At 36.3% G+C, this 23,133-nt stretch overlaps 16 non-coding genes across 16 annotated transcripts; all 16 read right to left on the bottom strand.

The window, feature by feature from the left end:
- Positions 1–739: 739 nt before the first annotated feature.
- trnam-cau (transfer RNA methionine (anticodon CAU)) lies at positions 740–812 on the bottom strand. Its single transcript has one exon. It is a non-coding gene; the product is annotated as a tRNA-Met (tRNA).
- A 1,021-nt stretch (positions 813–1,833) lies between these two features.
- trnam-cau (transfer RNA methionine (anticodon CAU)) lies at positions 1,834–1,906 on the bottom strand. The gene has a single exon. It is a non-coding gene; the product is annotated as a tRNA-Met (tRNA).
- Positions 1,907–2,927: 1,021 nt separating this feature from the next.
- trnam-cau (transfer RNA methionine (anticodon CAU)) lies at positions 2,928–3,000 on the bottom strand. The gene has a single exon. It is a non-coding gene; the product is annotated as a tRNA-Met (tRNA).
- A 1,740-nt stretch (positions 3,001–4,740) lies between these two features.
- Positions 4,741–4,813, bottom strand: trnam-cau (transfer RNA methionine (anticodon CAU)). The gene has a single exon. It is a non-coding gene; the product is annotated as a tRNA-Met (tRNA).
- An 854-nt stretch (positions 4,814–5,667) lies between these two features.
- Positions 5,668–5,740, bottom strand: trnam-cau (transfer RNA methionine (anticodon CAU)). Its single transcript has one exon. It is a non-coding gene; the product is annotated as a tRNA-Met (tRNA).
- Positions 5,741–7,641: 1,901 nt separating this feature from the next.
- trnam-cau (transfer RNA methionine (anticodon CAU)) lies at positions 7,642–7,714 on the bottom strand. Its single transcript has one exon. It is a non-coding gene; the product is annotated as a tRNA-Met (tRNA).
- Positions 7,715–8,574: 860 nt separating this feature from the next.
- trnam-cau (transfer RNA methionine (anticodon CAU)) lies at positions 8,575–8,647 on the bottom strand. The gene has a single exon. It is a non-coding gene; the product is annotated as a tRNA-Met (tRNA).
- A 699-nt stretch (positions 8,648–9,346) lies between these two features.
- On the bottom strand, positions 9,347–9,419 carry trnam-cau (transfer RNA methionine (anticodon CAU)). The gene has a single exon. It is a non-coding gene; the product is annotated as a tRNA-Met (tRNA).
- A 1,020-nt stretch (positions 9,420–10,439) lies between these two features.
- trnam-cau (transfer RNA methionine (anticodon CAU)) lies at positions 10,440–10,512 on the bottom strand. Its single transcript has one exon. It is a non-coding gene; the product is annotated as a tRNA-Met (tRNA).
- A 2,667-nt stretch (positions 10,513–13,179) lies between these two features.
- On the bottom strand, positions 13,180–13,252 carry trnam-cau (transfer RNA methionine (anticodon CAU)). The gene has a single exon. It is a non-coding gene; the product is annotated as a tRNA-Met (tRNA).
- Positions 13,253–15,153: 1,901 nt separating this feature from the next.
- On the bottom strand, positions 15,154–15,226 carry trnam-cau (transfer RNA methionine (anticodon CAU)). Its single transcript has one exon. It is a non-coding gene; the product is annotated as a tRNA-Met (tRNA).
- Positions 15,227–16,086: 860 nt separating this feature from the next.
- trnam-cau (transfer RNA methionine (anticodon CAU)) lies at positions 16,087–16,159 on the bottom strand. The gene has a single exon. It is a non-coding gene; the product is annotated as a tRNA-Met (tRNA).
- A 1,021-nt stretch (positions 16,160–17,180) lies between these two features.
- On the bottom strand, positions 17,181–17,253 carry trnam-cau (transfer RNA methionine (anticodon CAU)). The gene has a single exon. It is a non-coding gene; the product is annotated as a tRNA-Met (tRNA).
- Positions 17,254–18,274: 1,021 nt separating this feature from the next.
- Positions 18,275–18,347, bottom strand: trnam-cau (transfer RNA methionine (anticodon CAU)). Its single transcript has one exon. It is a non-coding gene; the product is annotated as a tRNA-Met (tRNA).
- A 1,737-nt stretch (positions 18,348–20,084) lies between these two features.
- On the bottom strand, positions 20,085–20,157 carry trnam-cau (transfer RNA methionine (anticodon CAU)). Its single transcript has one exon. It is a non-coding gene; the product is annotated as a tRNA-Met (tRNA).
- A 2,333-nt stretch (positions 20,158–22,490) lies between these two features.
- Positions 22,491–22,563, bottom strand: trnam-cau (transfer RNA methionine (anticodon CAU)). Its single transcript has one exon. It is a non-coding gene; the product is annotated as a tRNA-Met (tRNA).
- Positions 22,564–23,133: the final 570 nt, after the last annotated feature.

Genomic DNA, 23,133 nt, shown 5'->3' with positions numbered 1-23,133 from the left:
ACACAATTAGGAATGCCATGTTTTATGGCTGTCAAGTCATTTCTTCCCAGAAGCAACAAGGTTCTCAGAAGTAATACCTTCAGAATATTAAGATAGCCTGGAAATCAAGAATCTTTAAACCGGGCACTGGTATCCGATTTTTTTTACAAACATTTTTACAATATATGATACTATTTAGTTTCTAAAACTCTGTCAAGTCATTTCTTCCCAGAAGCAACAAGGTTCTCAGAAGTAATACCTTCAGAATATTAAGATAGCCTGGAAATCAAGAATCTTTAAACCGGGCACTGGTATCCGATTTATTTTACAAACATTTTTACAATATAAGATACTATTTAGTTTCTACAAATCTGTGCCCTGTGAGAGGCTCGAACTCACGACCTTCAGATTATGCGAATGACTTGCTGCCTACTGCACCAACGAGGGAACCAGTGAACAGCAAGAGTCAGGCTTAGAGCAATTTTTGCGCTTTGATTGATATTAAGTATAATAAAAATCCACGTAACACATAATATATAAATCATTATGACAACTTGAACTACTGTTGTACTCAATTAAGGATGCCATGTTTTATGGCTGTCAAGTAATTTCTTCTCAGAAGCCACAAGATTCTCATAAGTAATACCTTCCGTACATTAAGACAGCCTGGAAATGAAGTTTCTGTAAACCGGGCACGGGTATCCGATTTTTTTACAAACATTTTTACAATGCATGATACTTGTTAGTTTCTAAAACTCAATGCCCCGTGTGAGGCTCGAACTCACGACCTTCAGATTATGAGACTGACGCGCTGCCTACTGCGCCAACGAGGCAACCAGATCACAACCATTCAGGCTCATACCAATGTTTACGCTAAGATCGATACAGAGTATAATTAAAATCCATGTTACACGTATCATGTTAAATCAATAGGAGAATTTGAACTACTGTTGTAGACAATTAGGAATGCCATGTTTTATGGCTGTCAAGTCATTTCTTCCCAGAAGCAACAAGGTTCTCAGAAGTAATACCTTCAGAATATTAAGATAGCCTGGAAATCAAGAATCTTTAAACCGGGCACTGGTATCCGATTTTTTTTACAAACATTTTTACAATATATGATACTATTTAGTTTCTAAAACTCTGTCAAGTCATTTCTTCCCAGAAGCAACAAGGTTCTCATAAGTAATACCTTCAGAATATTAAGATAGCCTGGAAATCAAGAATCTTTAAACCGGGCACTGGTATCCGATTTTTTTTACAAACATTTTTACAATATATGATACTATTTAGTTTCTAAAACTCTGTCAAGTCATTTCTTCCCAGAAGCAACAAGGTTCTCAGAAGTAATACCTTCAGAATATTAAGATAGCCTGGAAATCAAGAATCTTTAAACCGGGCACTGGTATCCGATTTATTTTACAAACATTTTTACAATATAAGATACTATTTAGTTTCTACAAATCTGTGCCCTGTGAGAGGCTCGAACTCACGACCTTCAGATTATGCGAATGACTTGCTGCCTACTGCACCAACGAGGGAACCAGTGAACAGCAAGAGTCAGGCTTAGAGCAATTTTTGCGCTTTGATTGATATTAAGTATAATAAAAATCCACGTAACACATAATATATAAATCATCATGACAACTTGAACTACTGTTGTACTCAATTAAGGATGCCATGTTTTATGGCTGTCAAGTAATTTCTTCTCAGAAGCCACAAGATTCTCATAAGTAATACCTTCCGTACATTAAGACAGCCTGGAAATGAAGTTTCTGTAAACCGGGCACGGGTATCCGATTTTTTTACAAACATTTTTACAATGCATGATACTTGTTAGTTTCTAAAACTCAATGCCCCGTGTGAGGCTCGAACTCACGACCTTCAGATTATGAGACTGACGCGCTGCCTACTGCGCCAACGAGGCAACCAGATCACAACTATTCAGGCTCATACCAATGTTTACGCTAAGATCGATACAGAGTATAATTAAAATCCATGTTACACGTATCATGTTAAATCAATAGGAGAATTTGAACTACTGTTGTACACAATTAGGAATGCCATGTTTTATGGCTGTCAAGTCATTTCTTCCCAGAAGCAACAAGGTTCTCAGAAGTAATACCTTCAGAATATTAAGATAGCCTGGAAATCAATAATCTTTAAACCGGGCACTGGTATCCGATTTTTTTTACAAACATTTTTACAATATATGATACTATTTAGTTTCTAAAACTCTGTCAAGTCATTTCTTCCCAGAAGCAACAAGGTTCTCATAAGTAATACCTTCAGAATATTAAGATAGCCTGGAAATCAAGAATCTTTAAACCGGGCACTGGTATCCGATTTTTTTTACAAACATTTTTACAATATATGATACTATTTAGTTTCTAAAACTCTGTCAAGTCATATCTTCCCAGAAGCAACAAGGTTCTCAGAAGTAATACCTTCAGAATATTAAGATAGCCTGGAAATCAAGAATCTTTAAACCGGGCACTGGTATCCGATTTTTTTTACAAACATTTTTACAATATATGATACTATTTAGTTTCTAAAAATCTGTGCCCTGTGAGAGGCTCGAACTCACGACCTTCAGATTATGCGAATGACTTGCTGCCTACTGCACCAACGAGGGAACCAGTGAACAGCAAGAGTCAGGCTTAGAGCAATTTTTGCGCTTTGATTGATATTAAGTATAATAAAAATCCACGTAACACATAATATATAAATCATTATGACAACTTGAACTACTGTTGTACTCAATTAAGGATGCCATGTTTTATGTCTGTCAAGTAATTTCTTCTCAGAAGCCACAAGATTCTCATAAGTAATACCTTCCGTACATTAAGACAGCCTGGAAATGAAGTTTCCTTAAACCGGGCACGGGTATCCGATTTTTTTACAAACATTTTTACAATGCATGATACTAGTTAGTTTCTAAAACTCAATGCCCCGTGTGAGGCTCGAACTCACGACCTTCAGATTATGAGACTGACGCGCTGCCTACTGCGCCAACGAGGCAACTAAATCATAACCATTCAGGCTCATACCAATTTTTGCGCTAAGATCGATACAAAGTATTATAAAATCCATGTTACACGTATCATGTTAAATCAATAGGAACATTTGAACTACTGTTGTACACAATTAGGAATGCCATGTTTTATGGCTGTCAAGTCATTTCTTCCCAGAAGCAACAAGGTTCTCAGAAGTAATACCTTCAGAATATTAAGATAGCCTGGAAATCAAGAATCTTTAAACCGGGCACTGGTATCCGATTTTTTTTACAAACATTTTTACAATATATGATACTATTTAGTTTCTAAAACTCTGTCAAGTCATTTCTTCCCAGAAGCAACAAGGTTCTCAGAAGTAATACCTTCAGAATATTAAGATAGTCTGGAAATCAAGATTCTTTAAACCGGGCACTGGTATCCGATTTTTTTTACAAACATTTTTACAAAATATGATACTATTAAGTTTCTAATACTCTGTGCCCTGTGAGAGGCTCGAACTCACGACCATCAGATTATGAGAATGACATGCTGCCTACTGCACCAACATGTGAACCATTGAACAGCAAGAGTCAAGCTTACAGCAATTTTTGCGCTAAGATTGATATTAAGTATAATAAAAATCCATGTTACACATATTATGTTAAATCAATATGAAAAATGTAACTACTGTTGTGCTCAATGAAGAATTCCATGTGTTATGGCTCTCAAGTAATTTCTTCTCAGAAGCCACAAGATTCTCATAAGTAATTCCTTCAGTATATCATGACAGCCGGGAAAAGAAGTTTCTTTGAACCGGGCACGGGTATCCGATTTTTTTACAAACATTTTTACAATGCATGATACTTGTTAGTTGCTAAAACTCTATGCCCCGTGTGAGGCTCGAACTCACGACCTTCAGATTATGAGACTGACGCGCTGCCTACTAGAGTATAACTAGAGTATAATTAAAATCCATGTTACACGTATCATGTTAAATCAATAGGAGAATTTGAACTACTGTTGTACACAATTAGGAATGCCATGTTTTATGGCTGTCAAGTAATTTCTTCCCAGAAGCAACAAGGTTCTCAGAAGTAATACCTTCAGAATATTAAGATAGCCTGGAAATCAAGAATCTTTAAACCGGGCACTGGTATCCGATTTTTTTTACAAACATTTTTACAATATATGATACTATTTAGTTTCTAAAACTCTGTCAAGTCATTTCTTCCCAGAAGCAACAAGGTTCTCAGAAGTAATGCCTTCAGAATATTAAGATAGCCTGGAAATCAAGAATCTTTAAACCGGGCACTGGTATCCGATTTTTTTTACAAACATTTTTACAATATATGATACTATTTAGTTTCTAAAACTCTGTGCCCTGTGAGAGGCTCGAACTCACAACCATCAGATTATGAGAATGACATGCTGCCTACAGCACCAAACATGGGAACAATTGAACAGCAAGAGTCAGGCTTACAGCAATTTTTGCGCTAAGATTGATATTAAGTATAATAAAAATCCATGTTACACATATTATGTTAAATCAATATGAAAAATTTAACTACTGTTGTGCTCAATGAAGAATGCCATGTGTTATGGCTCTCAAGTAATTTCTTCTCAGAAGCCACAAGATTCTCATAAGTAATTCCTTCAGTATATCATGACAGCCGGGAAATGAAGTTTCTTTGAACCGGGCACGGGTATCCGATTTTTTTACAAACATTTTTACAATGCATGATACTTGTTAGTTTCTAAAACTCTATGCCCCGTGTGAGGCTCGAACTCACGACCTTCAGATTATGAGACTGACGCGCTGCCTACTGCGCCAACGAGGCAACCAGGTCACAACCATTCTGGCTCATACCAATGTTTGCGCTAAGATCGATACAGAGTATAATTAAAATCCATGTTACACGTATCATGTTAAATCAATAGGAGAATTTGAACTACTGTTGTACACAATTAGGAATGCCATGTTTTATGGCTGTCAAGTCATTTCTTCCCAGAAGCAACCAGGTTCTCAGAAGTAATACCTTCAGAATATTAAGTTAGCCTGGAAATCAAGAATCTTTAAACCGGGCACTGGTATCCGATTTTTTTTACAAACATTTTTACAATATATGATACTATTTAGTTTCTAAAACTCTGTCAAGTCATTTCTTCCCAGAAGCAACAAGGTTCTCAGAAGTAATACCTTCAGAATATTAAGATAGCCTGGAAATCAAGAATCTTTAAACCGGGCACTGGTATCCGATTTATTTTACAAACATTTTTACAATATAAGATACTATTTAGTTTCTACAAATCTGTGCCCTGTGAGAGGCTCGAACTCACGACCTTCAGATTATGCGAATGACTTGCTGCCTACTGCACCAACGAGGGAACCAGTGAACAGCAAGAGTCAGGCTTAGAGCAATTTTTGCGCTTTGATTGATATTAAGTATAATAAAAATCCACGTAACACATAATATATAAATCATTATGACAACTTGAACTACTGTTGTACTCAATTAAGGATGCCATGTTTTATGGCTGTCAAGTAATTTCTTCTCAGAAGCCACAAGATTCTCATAAGTAATACCTTCCGTACATTAAGACAGCCTGGAAATGAAGTTTCTGTAAACCGGGCACCCGATTTTTTTACAAACATTTTTACAATGCATGATACTTGTTAGTTTCTAAAACTCAATGCCCCGTGTGAGGCTCGAACTCACGACCTTCAGATTATGAGACTGACGCGCTGCCTACTGCGCCAACGAGGCAACCAGATCACAACCATTCAGGCTCATACCAATGTTTACGCTAAGATCGATACAGAGTATAATTAAAATCCATGTTACACGTATCATGTTAAATCAATAGGAGAATTTGAACTACTGTTGTACACAATTAGGAATGCCATGTTTTATGGCTGTCAAGTCATTTCTTCCCAGAAGCAACAAGGTTCTCAGAAGTAATACCTTCAGAATATTAAGATAGCCTGGAAATCAAGAATCTTTAAACCGGGCACTGGTATCCGATTTTTTTTACAAACATTTTTACAATATATGATACTATTTAGTTTCTAAAACTCTGTCAAGTCATTTCTTCCCAGAAGCAACAAGGTTCTCATAAGTAATACCTTCAGAATATTAAGATAGCCTGGAAATCAAGAATCTTTAAACCGGGCACTGGTATCCGATTTTTTTTACAAACATTTTTACAATATATGATACTATTTAGTTTCTAAAACTCTGTCAAGTCATTTCTTCCCAGAAGCAACAAGGTTCTCAGAAGTAATACCTTCAGAATATTAAGATAGTCTGGAAATCAAGATTCTTTAAACCGGGCACTGGTATCCGATTTTTTTTACAAACATTTTTACAAAATATGATACTATTAAGTTTCTAATACTCTGTGCCCTGTGAGAGGCTCGAACTCACGACCATCAGATTATGAGAATGACATGCTGCCTACTGCACCAACATGTGAACCATTGAACAGCAAGAGTCAAGCTTACAGCAATTTTTGCGCTAAGATTGATATTAAGTATAATAAAAATCCATGTTACACATATTATGTTAAATCAATATGAAAAATGTAACTACTGTTGTGCTCAATGAAGAATTCCATGTGTTATGGCTCTCAAGTAATTTCTTCTCAGAAGCCACAAGATTCTCATAAGTAATTCCTTCAGTATATCATGACAGCCGGGAAAAGAAGTTTCTTTGAACCGGGCACGGGTATCCGATTTTTTTACAAACATTTTTACAATGCATGATACTTGTTAGTTGCTAAAACTCTATGCCCCGTGTGAGGCTCGAACTCACGACCTTCAGATTATGAGACTGACGCGCTGCCTACTAGAGTATAACTAGAGTATAATTAAAATCCATGTTACACGTATCATGTTAAATCAATAGGAGAATTTGAACTACTGTTGTACACAATTAGGAATGCCATGTTTTATGGCTGTCAAGTAATTTCTTCCCAGAAGCAACAAGGTTCTCAGAAGTAATACCTTCAGAATATTAAGATAGCCTGGAAATCAAGAATCTTTAAACCGGGCACTGGTATCCGATTTTTTTTACAAACATTTTTACAATATATGATACTATTTAGTTTCTAAAACTCTGTCAAGTCATTTCTTCCCAGAAGCAACAAGGTTCTCAGAAGTAATGCCTTCAGAATATTAAGATAGCCTGGAAATCAAGAATCTTTAAACCGGGCACTGGTATCCGATTTTTTTTACAAACATTTTTACAATATATGATACTATTTAGTTTCTAAAACTCTGTGCCCTGTGTGAGGCTCGAACTCACGACCATCAGATTATGAGAATGACATGCTGCCTACAGCACCAACATGGGAACAATTGAACAGCAAGAGTCAGGCTTACAGCAATTTTTGCGCTAAGATTGATATTAAGTATAATAAAAATCCATGTTACACATATTATGTTAAATCAATATGAAAAATTTAACTACTGTTGTGCTCAATGAAGAATGCCATGTGTTATGGCTCTCAAGTAATTTCTTCTCAGAAGCCACAAGATTCTCATAAGTAATTCCTTCAGTATATCATGACAGCCGGGAAATGAAGTTTCTTTGAACCGGGCACGGGTATCCGATTTTTTTACAAACATTTTTACAATGCATGATACTTGTTAGTTTCTAAAACTCTATGCCCCGTGTGAGGCTCGAACTCACGACCTTCAGATTATGAGACTGACGCGCTGCCTACTGCGCCAACGAGGCAACCAGGTCACAACCATTCAGGCTCATACCAATGTTTGCGCTAAGATCGATACAGAGTATAATTAAAATCCATGTTACACGTATCATGTTAAATCAATAGGAGAATTTGAACTACTGTTGTACACAATTAGGAATGCCATGTTTTATGGCTGTCAAGTCATTTCTTCCCAGAAGCAACAAGGTTCTCAGAAGTAATACCTTCAGAATATTAAGATAGCCTGGAAATCAAGAATCTTTAAACCGGGCACTGGTATCCGATTTTTTTTACAAACATTTTTACAATATATGATACTATTTAGTTTCTAAAACTCTGTCAAGTCATTTCTTCCCAGAAGCAACAAGGTTCTCAGAAGTAATACCTTCAGAATATTAAGATAGCCTGGAAATCAAGAATCTTTAAACCGGGCACTGGTATCCGATTTATTTTACAAACATTTTTACAATATAAGATACTATTTAGTTTCTACAAATCTGTGCCCTGTGAGAGGCTCGAACTCACGACCTTCAGATTATGCGAATGACTTGCTGCCTACTGCACCAACGAGGGAACCAGTGAACAGCAAGAGTCAGGCTTAGAGCAATTTTTGCGCTTTGATTGATATTAAGTATAATAAAAATCCACGTAACACATAATATATAAATCATTATGACAACTTGAACTACTGTTGTACTCAATTAAGGATGCCATGTTTTATGGCTGTCAAGTAATTTCTTCTCAGAAGCCACAAGATTCTCATAAGTAATACCTTCCGTACATTAAGACAGCCTGGAAATGAAGTTTCTGTAAACCGGGCACGGGTATCCGATTTTTTTACAAACATTTTTACAATGCATGATACTTGTTAGTTTCTAAAACTCAATGCCCCGTGTGAGGCTCGAACTCACGACCTTCAGATTATGAGACTGACGCGCTGCCTACTGCGCCAACGAGGCAACCAGGTCACAACCATTCAGGCTCATACCAATGTTTGCGCTAAGATCGATACAGAGTATAATTAAAATCCATGTTACACGTATCATGTTAAATCAATAGGAGAATTTGAACTACTGTTGTACACAATTAGGAATGCCATGTTTTATGGCTGTCAAGTCATTTCTTCCCAGAAGCAACAAGGTTCTCAGAAGTAATACCTTCAGAATATTAAGATAGCCTGGAAATCAAGAATCTTTAAACCGGGCACTGGTATCTGATTTTTTTTACAAACATTTTTACAATATATTATACTATTTAGTTTCTAAAAATCTGTGCCCTGTGAGAGGCTCGAACTCACGACCTTCAGATTATGCGAATGACTTGCTGCCTACTGCACCAACGAGGGAACCAGTGAACAGCAAGAGTCAGGCTTAGAGCAATTTTTGCGCTTTGATTGATATTAAGTATAATAAAAATCCACGTAACACATAATATATAAATCATTATGACAACTTGAACTACTGTTGTACTCAATTAAGGATGCCATGTTTTATGGCTGTCAAGTAATTTCTTCTCAGAAGCCACAAGATTCTCATAAGTAATACCTTCCGTACATTAAGACAGCCTGGAAATGAAGTTTCTGTAAACCGGGCACGGGTATCCGATTTTTTTACAAACATTTTTACAATGCATGATACTTGTTAGTTTCTAAAACTCAATGCCCCGTGTGAGGCTCGAACTCACGACCTTCAGATTATGAGACTGACGCGCTGCCTACTGCGCCAACGAGGCAACCAGATCACAACTATTCAGGCTCATACCAATGTTTACGCTAAGATCGATACAGAGTATAATTAAAATCCATGTTACACGTATCATGTTAAATCAATAGGAGAATTTGAACTACTGTTGTACACAATTAGGAATGCCATGTTTTATGGCTGTCAAGTCATTTCTTCCCAGAAGCAACAAGGTTCTCAGAAGTAATACCTTCAGAATATTAAGATAGCCTGGAAATCAATAATCTTTAAACCGGGCACTGGTATCCGATTTTTTTTACAAACATTTTTACAATATATGATACTATTTAGTTTCTAAAACTCTGTCAAGTCATTTCTTCCCAGAAGCAACAAGGTTCTCATAAGTAATACCTTCAGAATATTAAGATAGCCTGGAAATCAAGAATCTTTAAACCGGGCACTGGTATCCGATTTTTTTTACAAACATTTTTACAATATATGATACTATTTAGTTTCTAAAACTCTGTCAAGTCATATCTTCCCAGAAGCAACAAGGTTCTCAGAAGTAATACCTTCAGAATATTAAGATAGCCTGGAAATCAAGAATCTTTAAACCGGGCACTGGTATCTGATTTTTTTTACAAACATTTTTACAATATATGATACTATTTAGTTTCTAAAAATCTGTGCCCTGTGAGAGGCTCGAACTCACGACCTTCAGATTATGCGAATGACTTGCTGCCTACTGCACCAACGAGGGAACCAGTGAACAGCAAGAGTCAGGCTTAGAGCAATTTTGCGCTTTGATTGATATTAAGTATAATAAAAATCCACGTAACACATAATATATAAATCATTATGACAACTTGAACTACTGTTGTACTCAATTAAGGATGCCATGTTTTATGTCTGTCAAGTAATTTCTTCTCAGAAGCCACAAGATTCTCATAAGTAATACCTTCCGTACATTAAGACAGCCTGGAAATGAAGTTTCCTTAAACCGGGCACGGGTATCCGATTTTTTTACAAACATTTTTACAATGCATGATACTAGTTAGTTTCTAAAACTCAATGCCCCGTGTGAGGCTCGAACTCACGACCTTCAGATTATGAGACTGACGCGCTGCCTACTGCGCCAACGAGGCAACTAAATCATAACCATTCAGGCTCATACCAATTTTTGCGCTAAGATCGATACAAAGTATTATAAAAATCCATGTTACACGTATCATGTTAAATCAATAGGAACATTTGAACTACTGTTGTACACAATTAGGAATGCCATGTTTTATGGCTGTCAAGTCATTTCTTCCCAGAAGCAACAAGGTTCTCAGAAGTAATACCTTCAGAATATTAAGATAGCCTGGAAATCAAGAATCTTTAAACCGGGCACTGGTATCCGATTTTTTTTACAAACATTTTTACAATATATGATACTATTTAGTTTCTAAAACTCTGTCAAGTCATTTCTTCCCAGAAGCAACAAGGTTCTCAGAAGTAATACCTTCAGAATATTAAGATAGTCTGGAAATCAAGATTCTTTAAACCGGGCACTGGTATCCGATTTTTTTTACAAACATTTTTACAAAATATGATACTATTAAGTTTCTAATACTCTGTGCCCTGTGAGAGGCTCGAACTCACGACCATCAGATTATGAGAATGACATGCTGCCTACTGCACCAACATGTGAACCATTGAACAGCAAGAGTCAAGCTTACAGCAATTTTTGCGCTAAGATTGATATTAAGTATAATAAAAATCCATGTTACACATATTATGTTAAATCAATATGAAAAATGTAACTACTGTTGTGCTCAATGAAGAATTCCATGTGTTATGGCTCTCAAGTAATTTCTTCTCAGAAGCCACAAGATTCTCATAAGTAATTCCTTCAGTATATCATGACAGCCGGGAAAAGAAGTTTCTTTGAACCGGGCACGGGTATCCGATTTTTTTACAAACATTTTTACAATGCATGATACTTGTTAGTTGCTAAAACTCTATGCCCCGTGTGAGGCTCGAACTCACGACCTTCAGATTATGAGACTGACGCGCTGCCTACTAGAGTATAACTAGAGTATAATTAAAATCCATGTTACACGTATCATGTTAAATCAATAGGAGAATTTGAACTACTGTTGTACACAATTAGGAATGCCATGTTTTATGGCTGTCAAGTAATTTCTTCCCAGAAGCAACAAGGTTCTCAGAAGTAATACCTTCAGAATATTAAGATAGCCTGGAAATCAAGAATCTTTAAACCGGGCACTGGTATCCGATTTTTTTTACAAACATTTTTACAATATATGATACTATATAGTTTCTAAAACTCTGTCAAGTCATTTCTTCCCAGAAGCAACAAGGTTCTCAGAAGTAATGCCTTCAGAATATTAAGATAGCCTGGAAATCAAGAATCTTTAAACCGGGCACTGGTATCCGATTTTTTTTACAAACATTTTTACAATATATGATACTATTTAGTTTCTAAAACTCTGTGCCCTGTGAGAGGCTCGAACTCACAACCATCAGATTATGAGAATGACATGCTGCCTACAGCACCAACATGGGAACAATTGAACAGCAAGAGTCAGGCTTACAGCAATTTTTGCGCTAAGATTGATATTAAGTATAATAAAAATCCATGTTACACATATTATGTTAAATCAATATGAAAAATTTAACTACTGTTGTGCTCAATGAAGAATGCCATGTGTTATGGCTCTCAAGTAATTTCTTCTCAGAAGCCACAAGATTCTCATAAGTAATTCCTTCAGTATATCATGACAGCCGGGAAATGAAGTTTCTTTGAACCGGGCACGGGTATCCGATTTTTTTACAAACATTTTTACAATGCATGATACTTGTTAGTTTCTAAAACTCTATGCCCCGTGTGAGGCTCGAACTCACGACCTTCAGATTATGAGACTGACGCGCCGCCTACTGCGCCAACGAGGCAACCAGGTCACAACCATTCTGGCTCATACCAATGTTTGCGCTAAGATCGATACAGAGTATAATTAAAATCCATGTTACACGTATCATGTTAAATCAATAGGAGAATTTGAACTACTGTTGTACACAATTAGGAATGCCATGTTTTATGGCTGTCAAGTCATTTCTTCCCAGAAGCAACCAGGTTCTCAGAAGTAATACCTTCAGAATATTAAGTTAGCCTGGAAATCAAGAATCTTTAAACCGGGCACTGGTATCCGATTTTTTTTACAAACATTTTTACAATATATGATACTATTTAGTTTCTAAAACTCTGTCAAGTCATTTCTTCCCAGAAGCAACAAGGTTCTCAGAAGTAATACCTTCAGAATATTAAGATAGCCTGGAAATCAAGAATCTTTAAACCGGGCACTGGTATCCGATTTATTTTACAAACATTTTTACAATATAAGATACTATTTAGTTTCTACAAATCTGTGCCCTGTGAGAGGCTCGAACTCACGACCTTCAGATTATGCGAATGACTTGCTGCCTACTGCACCAACGAGGGAACCAGTGAACAGCAAGAGTCAGGCTTAGAGCAATTTTTGCGCTTTGATTGATATTAAGTATAATAAAAATCCACGTAACACATAATATATAAATCATTATGACAACTTGAACTACTGTTGTACTCAATTAAGGATGCCATGTTTTATGGCTGTCAAGTAATTTCTTCTCAGAAGCCACAAGATTCTCATAAGTAATACCTTCCGTACATTAAGACAGCCTGGAAATGAAGTTTCTGTAAACCGGGCACCCGATTTTTTTACAAACATTTTTACAATGCATGATACTTGTTAGTTTCTAAAACTCAATGCCCCGTGTGAGGCTCGAACTCACGACCTTCAGATTATGAGACTGACGCGCTGCCTACTGCGCCAACGAGGCAACCAGATCACAACCATTCAGGCTCATACCAATGTTTACGCTAAGATCGATACAGAGTATAATTAAAATCCATGTTACACGTATCATGTTAAATCAATAGGAGAATTTGAACTACTGTTGTACACAATTAGGAATGCCATGTTTTATGGCTGTCAAGTCATTTCTTCCCAGAAGCAACAAGGTTCTCAGAAGTAATACCTTCAGAATATTAAGATAGCCTGGAAATCAAGAATCTTTAAACCGGGCACTGGTATCCGATTTTTTTTACAAACATTTTTACAATATATGATACTATTTAGTTTCTAAAACTCTGTCAAGTCATTTCTTCCCAGAAGCAACAAGGTTCTCATAAGTAATACCTTCAGAATATTAAGATAGCCTGGAAATCAAGAATCTTTAAACCGGGCACTGGTATCCGATTTTTTTTACAAACATTTTTACAATATATGATACTATTTAGTTTCTAAAACTCTGTCAAGTCATTTCTTCCCAGAAGCAACAAGGTTCTCAGAAGTAATACCTTCAGAATATTAAGATAGTCTGGAAATCAAGATTCTTTAAACCGGGCACTGGTATCCGATTTTTTTTACAAACATTTTTACAAAATATGATACTATTAAGTTTCTAATACTCTGTGCCCTGTGAGAGGCTCGAACTCACGACCATCAGATTATGAGAATGACATGCTGCCTACTGCACCAACATGTGAACCATTGAACAGCAAGAGTCAAGCTTACAGCAATTTTTGCGCTAAGATTGATATTAAGTATAATAAAAATCCATGTTACACATATTATGTTAAATCAATATGAAAAATGTAACTACTGTTGTGCTCAATGAAGAATTCCATGTGTTATGGCTCTCAAGTAATTTCTTCTCAGAAGCCACAAGATTCTCATAAGTAATTCCTTCAGTATATCATGACAGCCGGGAAAAGAAGTTTCTTTGAACCGGGCACGGGTATCCGATTTTTTTACAAACATTTTTACAATGCATGATACTTGTTAGTTGCTAAAACTCTATGCCCCGTGTGAGGCTCGAACTCACGACCTTCAGATTATGAGACTGACGCGCTGCCTACTAGAGTATAACTAGAGTATAATTAAAATCCATGTTACACGTATCATGTTAAATCAATAGGAGAATTTGAACTACTGTTGTACACAATTAGGAATGCCATGTTTTATGGCTGTCAAGTAATTTCTTCCCAGAAGCAACAAGGTTCTCAGAAGTAATACCTTCAGAATATTAAGATAGCCTGGAAATCAAGAATCTTTAAACCGGGCACTGGTATCCGATTTTTTTTACAAACATTTTTACAATATATGATACTATTTAGTTTCTAAAACTCTGTCAAGTCATTTCTTCCCAGAAGCAACAAGGTTCTCAGAAGTAATGCCTTCAGAATATTAAGATAGCCTGGAAATCAAGAATCTTTAAACCGGGCACTGGTATCCGATTTTTTTTACAAACATTTTTACAATATATGATACTATTTAGTTTCTAAAACTCTGTGCCCTGTGTGAGGCTCGAACTCACGACCATCAGATTATGAGAATGACATGCTGCCTACAGCACCAACATGGGAACAATTGAACAGCAAGAGTCAGGCTTACAGCAATTTTTGCGCTAAGATTGATATTAAGTATAATAAAAATCCATGTTACACATATTATGTTAAATCAATATGAAAAATTTAACTACTGTTGTGCTCAATGAAGAATGCCATGTGTTATGGCTCTCAAGTAATTTCTTCTCAGAAGCCACAAGATTCTCATAAGTAATTCCTTCAGTATATCATGACAGCCGGGAAATGAAGTTTCTTTGAACCGGGCACGGGTATCCGATTTTTTTACAAACATTTTTACAATGCATGATACTTGTTAGTTTCTAAAACTCTATGCCCCGTGTGAGGCTCGAACTCACGACCTTCAGATTATGAGACTGACGCGCTGCCTACTGCGCCAACGAGACAACCAGGTCACAACCATTCTGGCTCATACCAATGTTTGCGCTAAGATCGATACAGAGTATAATTAAAATCCATGTTACACGTATCATGTTAAATCAATAGGAGAATTTGAACTACTGTTGTACACAATTAGGAATGCCATGTTTTATGGCTGTCAAGTCATTTCTTCCCAGAAGCAACCAGGTTCTCAGAAGTAATACCTTCAGAATATTAAGTTAGCCTGGAAATCAAGAATCTTTAAACCGGGCACTGGTATCCGATTTTTTTTACAAACATTTTTACAATATATGATACTATTTAGTTTCTAAAACTCTGTCAAGTCATTTCTTCCCAGAAGCAACAAGGTTCTCAGAAGTAATACCTTCAGAATATTAAGATAGCCTGGAAATCAAGAATCTTTAAACCGGGCACTGGTATCCGATTTATTTTACAAACATTTTTACAATATAAGATACTATTTAGTTTCTACAAATCTGTGCCCTGTGAGAGGCTCGAACTCACGACCTTCAGATTATGCGAATGACTTGCTGCCTACTGCACCAACGAGGGAACCAGTGAACAGCAAGAGTCAGGCTTAGAGCAATTTTTGCGCTTTGATTGATATTAAGTATAATAAAAATCCACGTAACACATAATATATAAATCATTATGACAACTTGAACTACTGTTGTACTCAATTAAGGATGCCATGTTTTATGGCTGTCAAGTAATTTCTTCTCAGAAGCCACAAGATTCTCATAAGTAATACCTTCCGTACATTAAGACAGCCTGGAAATGAAGTTTCTGTAAACCGGGCACGGGTATCCGATTTTTTTACAAACATTTTTACAATGCATGATACTTGTTAGTTTCTAAAACTCAATGCCCCGTGTGAGGCTCGAACTCACGACCTTCAGATTATGAGACTGACGCGCTGCCTACTGCGCCAACGAGGCAACCAGATCACAACCATTCAGGCTCATACCAATGTTTACGCTAAGATCGATACAGAGTATAATTAAAATCCATGTTACACGTATCATGTTAAATCAATAGGAGAATTTGAACTACTGTTGTAGACAATTAGGAATGCCATGTTTTATGGCTGTCAAGTCATTTCTTCCCAGAAGCAACAAGGTTCTCAGAAGTAATACCTTCAGAATATTAAGATAGCCTGGAAATCAAGAATCTTTAAACCGGGCACTGGTATCCGATTTTTTTTACAAACATTTTTACAATATATGATACTATTTAGTTTCTAAAACTCTGTCAAGTCATTTCTTCCCAGAAGCAACAAGGTTCTCATAAGTAATACCTTCAGAATATTAAGATAGCCTGGAAATCAAGAATCTTTAAACCGGGCACTGGTATCCGATTTTTTTTACAAACATTTTTACAATATATGATACTATTTAGTTTCTAAAACTCTGTCAAGTCATTTCTTCCCAGAAGCAACAAGGTTCTCAGAAGTAATACCTTCAGAATATTAAGATAGCCTGGAAATCAAGAATCTTTAAACCGGGCACTGGTATCCGATTTATTTTACAAACATTTTTACAATATAAGATACTATTTAGTTTCTACAAATCTGTGCCCTGTGAGAGGCTCGAACTCACGACCTTCAGATTATGCGAATGACTTGCTGCCTACTGCACCAACGAGGGAACCAGTGAACAGCAAGAGTCAGGCTTAGAGCAATTTTTGCGCTTTGATTGATATTAAGTATAATAAAAATCCACGTAAAACATAATATATAAATCATCATGACAACTTGAACTACTGTTGTACTCAATTAAGGATGCCATGTTTTATGGCTGTCAAGTAATTTCTTCTCAGAAGCCACAAGATTCTCATAAGTAATACCTTCCGTACATTAAGACAGCCTGGAAATGAAGTTTCTGTAAACCGGGCACGGGTATCCGATTTTTTTACAAACATTTTTACAATGCATGATACTTGTTAGTTTCTAAAACTCAATGCCCCGTGTGAGGCTCGAACTCACGACCTTCAGATTATGAGACTGACGCGCTGCCTACTGCGCCAACGAGGCAACCAGATCACAACTATTCAGGCTCATACCAATGTTTACGCTAAGATCGATACAGAGTATAATTAAAATCCATGTTACACGTATCATGTTAAATCAATAGGAGAATTTGAACTACTGTTGTACACAATTAGGAATGCCATGTTTTATGGCTGTCAAGTCATTTCTTCCCAGAAGCAACAAGGTTCTCAGAAGTAATACCTTCAGAATATTAAGATAGCCTGGAAATCAATAATCTTTAAACCGGGCACTGGTATCCGATTTTTTTTACAAACATTTTTACAATATATGATACTATTTAGTTTCTAAAACTCTGTCAAGTCATTTCTTCCCAGAAGCAACAAGGTTCTCATAAGTAATACCTTCAGAATATTAAGATAGCCTGGAAATCAAGAATCTTTAAACCGGGCACTGGTATCCGATTTTTTTTACAAACATTTTTACAATATATGATACTATTTAGTTTCTAAAACTCTGTCAAGTCATATCTTCCCAGAAGCAACAAGGTTCTCAGAAGTAATACCTTCAGAATATTAAGATAGCCTGGAAATCAAGAATCTTTAAACCGGGCACTGGTATCCGATTTTTTTTACAAACATTTTTACAATATATGATACTATTTAGTTTCTAAAAATCTGTGCCCTGTGAGAGGCTCGAACTCACGACCTTCAGATTATGCGAATGACTTGCTGCCTACTGCACCAACGAGGGAACCAGTGAACAGCAAGAGTCAGGCTTAGAGCAATTTTTGCGCTTTGATTGATATTAAGTATAATAAAAATCCACGTAACACATAATATATAAATCATTATGACAACTTGAACTACTGTTGTACTCAATTAAGGATGCCATGTTTTATGTCTGTCAAGTAATTTCTTCTCAGAAGCCACAAGATTCTCATAAGTAATACCTTCCGTACATTAAGACAGCCTGGAAATGAAGTTTCCTTAAACCGGGCACGGGTATCCGATTTTTTTACAAACATTTTTACAATGCATGATACTAGTTAGTTTCTAAAACTCAATGCCCCGTGTGAGGCTCGAACTCACGACCTTCAGATTATGAGACTGACGCGCTGCCTACTGCGCCAACGAGGCAACTAAATCATAACCATTCAGGCTCATACCAATTTTTGCGCTAAGATCGATACAAAGTATTATAAAAATCCATGTTACACGTATCATGTTAAATCAATAGGAACATTTGAACTACTGTTGTACACAATTAGGAATGCCATGTTTTATGGCTGTCAAGTCATTTCTTCCCAGAAGCAACAAGGTTCTCAGAAGTAATACCTTCAGAATATTAAGATAGCCTGGAAATCAAGAATCTTTAAACCGGGCACTGGTATCCGATTTTTTTTACAAACATTTTTACAATATATGATACTATTTAGTTTCTAAAACTCTGTCAAGTCATTTCTTCCCAGAAGCAACAAGGTTCTCAGAAGTAATACCTTCAGAATATTAAGATAGTCTGGAAATCAAGAATCTTTAAACCGGGCACTGGTATCCGATTTTTTTTACAAACATTTTTACAATATATGATACTATTAAGTTTCTAATACTCTGTGCCCTGTGAGAGGCTCGAACTCACGACCATCAGATTATGAGAATGACATGCTGCCTACTGCACGAACATGGGAACCATTGAACAGCAAGAGTCAAGCTTACAGCAAATTTTGCGCTAAGATTGATATTAAGTATAATAAAAATCCATGTTACACATATTATGTTAAATCAATATGAAAAATTTAACTACTGTTGTGCTCAATGAAGAATTCCATGTGTTATGGCTCTCAAGTAATTTCTTCTCAGAAGCCACAAGATTCTCATAAGTAATTCCTTCAGTATATCATGACAGCCGGGAAATGAAGTTTCTTTGAACCGGGCACGGGTATCCGATTTTTTTACAAACATTTTTACAATGCATGATACTTGTTAGTTGCTAAAACTCTATGCCCCGTGTGAGGCTCGAACTCACGACCTTCAGATTATGAGACTGACGCGCTGCCTACTAGAGTATAACTAGAGTATAATTAAAATCCATGTTACACGTATCATGTTAAATCAATAGGAGAATTTGAACTACTGTTGTACACAATTAGGAATGCCATGTTTTATGGCTGTCAAGTAATTTCTTCCCAGAAGCAACAAGGTTCTCAGAAGTAATACCTTCAGAATATTAAGATAGCCTGGAAATCAAGAATCTTTAAACCGGGCACTGGTATCCGATTTTTTTTACAAACATTTTTACAATATATGATACTATTTAGTTTCTAAAACTCTGTCAAGTCATTTCTTCCCAGAAGCAACAAGGTTCTCAGAAGTAATACCTTCAGAATATTAAGATAGCCTGGAAATCAAGAATCTTTAAACCGGGCACTGGTATCCGATTTTTTTTACAAACATTTTTACAATATATGATACTATTAAGTTTCTAATACTCTGTGCCCTGTGAGAGGCTCGAACTCACGACCATCAGATTATGAGAATGACATGCTGCCTACTGCACCAACATGGGAACCATTGAACAGCAAGAGTCAAGCTTACAGCAATTTTTGCGCTAAGATTGATATTAAGTATAATAAAAATCCATGTTACACATATTATGTTAAATCAATATGAAAAATTTAACTACTGTTGTGCTCAATGAAGAATTCCATGTGTTATGGCTCTCAAGTAATTTCTTCTCAGAAGCCACAAGATTCTCATAAGTAATTCCTTCAGTATATGACAGCCAGGAAATGAAGTTTCTTTGAACCGGGCACGGGTATCCGATTTTTTTACAAACATTTTTACAATGCATGATACTTGTTAGTTTCTAAAACTCTATGCCCCGTGTGAGGCTCGAACTCACGACCTTCAGATTATGAGACTGACGCGCTGCCTACTGCGCCAACGAGGCAACTAGATCACAACCATTCAGGCTCATACCAATGTTTACGCTAAGATCGATACAGAGTATAATTAAAATCCATGTTACACGTATCATGTTAAATCAATAGGAGAATTTGAACTACTGTTGTACACAATTAGGAATGCCATGTTTTATGGCTGTCAAGTCATTTCTTCCCAGAAGCAACAAGGTTCTCAGAAGTAATACCTTCAGAATATTAAGATAGCTTGGAAATCAATAATCTTTAAACCGGGCACTGGTATCCGATTTTTTTTACAAACATTTTTACAATATATGATACTATTTAGTTTCTAAAACTCTGTCAAGTCATTTCTTCCCAGAAGCAACAAGGTTCTCATAAGTAATACCTTCAGAATATTAAGATAGCCTGGAAATCAAGAATCTTTAAACCGGGCACTGGTATCCGATTTTTTTTACAAACATTTTTACAATATATGATACTATTTAGTTTCTAAAACTCTGTCAAGTAATTTCTTCTCAGAAGCCACAAGATTCTCATAAGTAATACCTTCCGTACATTAAGACAGCCTGGAAATGAAGTTTCCTTAAACCGGGCACGGGTATCCGATTTTTTTACAAACATTTTTACAATGCATGATACTAGTTAGTTTCTAAAACTCAATGCCCCGTGTGAGGCTCGAACTCACGACCTTCAGATTATGAGACTGACGCGCTGCCTACTGCGCCAACAAGACAAGTAAATCATAACCATTCAGGCTCATACCAATTTTTGCGCTAAGATCGATACAAAGTATTATAAAAATCCATGTTACACGTATCATGTTAAATCAATAGGAACATTTGAACTACTGTTGTACACAATTAGGAATGCCATGTTTTATGGCTGTCAAGTCATTTCTTCCCAGAAGCAACAAGGTTCTCAGAAGTAATACCTTCAGAATATTAAGATAGCCTGGAAATCAAGAATCTTTAAACCGGGCACTGGTATCCGATTTTTTTTACAAACATTTTTACAATATATGATACTATTTCGTTTCTAAAAATCTGTGCCCTGTGAGAGGCTCGAACTCACGCCCTTCAGATTATGCGAATGACTTGCTGCCTACTGCACCAACGAGGGAACCAGTGAACAGCAAGAGTAAGGCTTAGAGCAATTTTTGCGCTTTGATTGATATTAAGTATAATAAAAATCCACCTAACACATAATATATAAATCATTATGACAACTTGAACTACTGTTGTACTCAATTAAGGATGCCATGTTTTATGGCTGTCAAGTAATTTCTTCTCAGAAGCCACAAGATTCTCATAAGTAATACCTTCCGTACATTAAGACAGCCTGGAAATGAAGTTTCTTTAAACCGGGCACGGGTATCCGATTTTTTTACAAACATTTTTACAATGCAGGATACTAGTTAGTTTCTAAAACTCAATGCCCCGTGTGAGGCTCGAACTCACGATCTTCAGATTATGAGACTTGGCCTACTTCGCAAACGAGGCAACCAAATCATAACCATTCAGGCTCATACCAATTTTTGCGCTAAGATCGATAGAAAGTATTATAAAAATCCATGTTACACGTATCATGTTAAATCAATAGGAACATTTGAACTACTGTTGTACACAATTAGGAATGCCATGTTTTATGGCTGTCAAGTCATTTCTTCCCAGAAGCAACAAGGTTCTCAGAAGTAATACCTTCAGAATATTAAGATAGCCTGGAAATCAAGAATCTTTAAACCGGGCACTGGTATCCGATTTTTTTTACAAACATTTTTACAATATATGATACTATTTAGTTTCTAAAACTCTGTCAAGTCATTTCTTCCCAGAAGCAACAAGGTTCTCAGAAGTAATACCTTCAGAATATTAAGATAGCCTGGAAATCAAGAATCTTTAAACCGGGCACTGGTATCCGATTTTTTTTACAAACATTTTTACAATATATGATACTATTTAGTTTCTAAAACTCTGTGCCCTGTGAGAGGCTCGAACTCACGACCTTCAGATTATGCGAATGACGTGCTGCCTACTGCACCAACGAGGGAACCAGTGAACCGCAAGAGTCAGGCTTAGAGCAACTTTTGCGCTTTGATTGATATTAAGTATAATAAAAATCCACGTAACACATAATATGTAAATCATTATGACAACTTGAACTACTGTTGTACTCAATTAAGGATGCCATGTTTTATCGCTGTCAAGTAAATTCTTCTCAGAAGCCACAAGATTCTCATAAGTAATACCTTCCGTACATTAAGACAGCCTGGAAATGAAGTTTCTTTAAACCGGGCACGGGTATCCGATTTTTTTACAAACATTTTTACAATGCATGATACTAGTTAGTTTCTAAAACACCATGCCCCGTGTGAGGCTCGAACTCACGACCTTCAGATTATGAGACTGACGCGCTGCCTACTGCGCCAACGAGGCAACCAGATTAAAACCATTCAGGCTCATACCAATGTTTGCGCTAAGATCGATACAGAGTATAATTAAAATCCATGTTACACGTATCATGTTAAATCAATAGGAGAATTTGAACTACTGTTGTACACAATTAGGAATGCCATGTTTTATGGCTGTCAAGTCATTTCTTCCCAGAAGCAACCAGGTTCTCAGAAGTAATACCTTCAGAATATTAAGTTAGCCTGGAAATCAAGAATCTTTAAACCGGGCACTGGTATCCGATTTTTTTTACAAACATTTTTACAATATATGATACTATTTAGTTTCTAAAACTCTGTCAAGTCATTTCTTCCCAGAAGCAACAAGGTTCTCATAAGTAATACCTTCAGAATATTAAGATAGCCTGGAAATCAAGAATCTTTAAACCGGGCACTGGTATCCGATTTTTTTTACAAACATTTTTACAATATATGATACTATTTAGTTTCTAAAACTCTGTCAAGTCATTTCTTCCCAGAAGCAACAAGGTTCTCAGAAGTAATACCTTCAGAATATTAAAATAGCCTGGAAATCAAGAATCTTTAAACCGGGCAC

The sequence above is a fragment of the Gadus chalcogrammus genome, chromosome 18, assembly GCF_026213295.1.
Source record: "Gadus chalcogrammus isolate NIFS_2021 chromosome 18, NIFS_Gcha_1.0, whole genome shotgun sequence".
NCBI lineage: Eukaryota > Metazoa > Chordata > Actinopteri > Gadiformes > Gadidae > Gadus > Gadus chalcogrammus.
Note: the sequence above shows the minus strand (reverse complement) of the source record. Positions and strands in the feature narration are given on the sequence as shown.